Source organism: Sinocyclocheilus grahami, unplaced genomic scaffold, assembly GCF_001515645.1.
Source record: "Sinocyclocheilus grahami isolate Dianchi unplaced genomic scaffold, SAMN03320097.WGS_v1.1 scaffold654.1, whole genome shotgun sequence".
NCBI classification, from domain to species: Eukaryota; Metazoa; Chordata; class Actinopteri; order Cypriniformes; family Cyprinidae; genus Sinocyclocheilus; species Sinocyclocheilus grahami.
The window spans coordinates 340,591-341,150 of NW_015505833.1; the positions used below are offsets into that span (position 1 = coordinate 340,591).

Below are 560 nucleotides of genomic sequence, written 5' to 3' on the forward strand. Positions count from 1 at the left end.
TTTGCTTTTTGTCTCTCGCTCGCGCTCGTCCTTCTTGCCTTATCAAGCCTTGTTGTTTTCTTTTAAATCATGCTTCTTTAGTTTTGAGCGTGCTCTGGCTTACACGCCAGCTCCTCCGAAACCATGAGGAGAAACGACACCTGGTCTCGTCAAACTTTACTTCTATTTCCATTTCTTTAGTTTGTTTTATTTTCCGTTGAGAGTTTCGTGTTTTGAGTTAAGTTTGCCTAACGTCGCATCTCCGAAAGAGTGCGGTCTAAACTTCAACTGCAGACCACAGCTCCGCGTCGCCAGCCAACGCCCAATCACTGGCTTCCCAAGACTGAACCTCCAGCCAATCAGCAACCTCGGGAAACCCCTTTCTGCACCCAGACAAGGAGGGGAACCCCACACCGGAAAGCAAGTACCCCAGATTCTACTGAACTGGTGCATTTAATATAATTTTAACCTCATTGAGGAACTCAATGCGAGGGTTAATTAAGTGATTGATGGTTGTTCAGATCTATGCAATTGCACATATTGCTGTAAACTTGGGATTTCACATTTTCATTCTCTTAAAC

The 560-nt window shown here is 44.6% G+C and overlaps 1 protein-coding gene across 1 annotated transcript in view; it reads right to left on the reverse strand.

Moving 5' to 3' along the window:
• The window catches only part of LOC107558628 (CUGBP Elav-like family member 3-A), a 47,236-nt gene that overhangs the window by 9,577 nt on the left and 37,099 nt on the right, over positions 1 to 560 (reverse strand). The gene's annotated exons all lie outside the window — the stretch shown is intronic.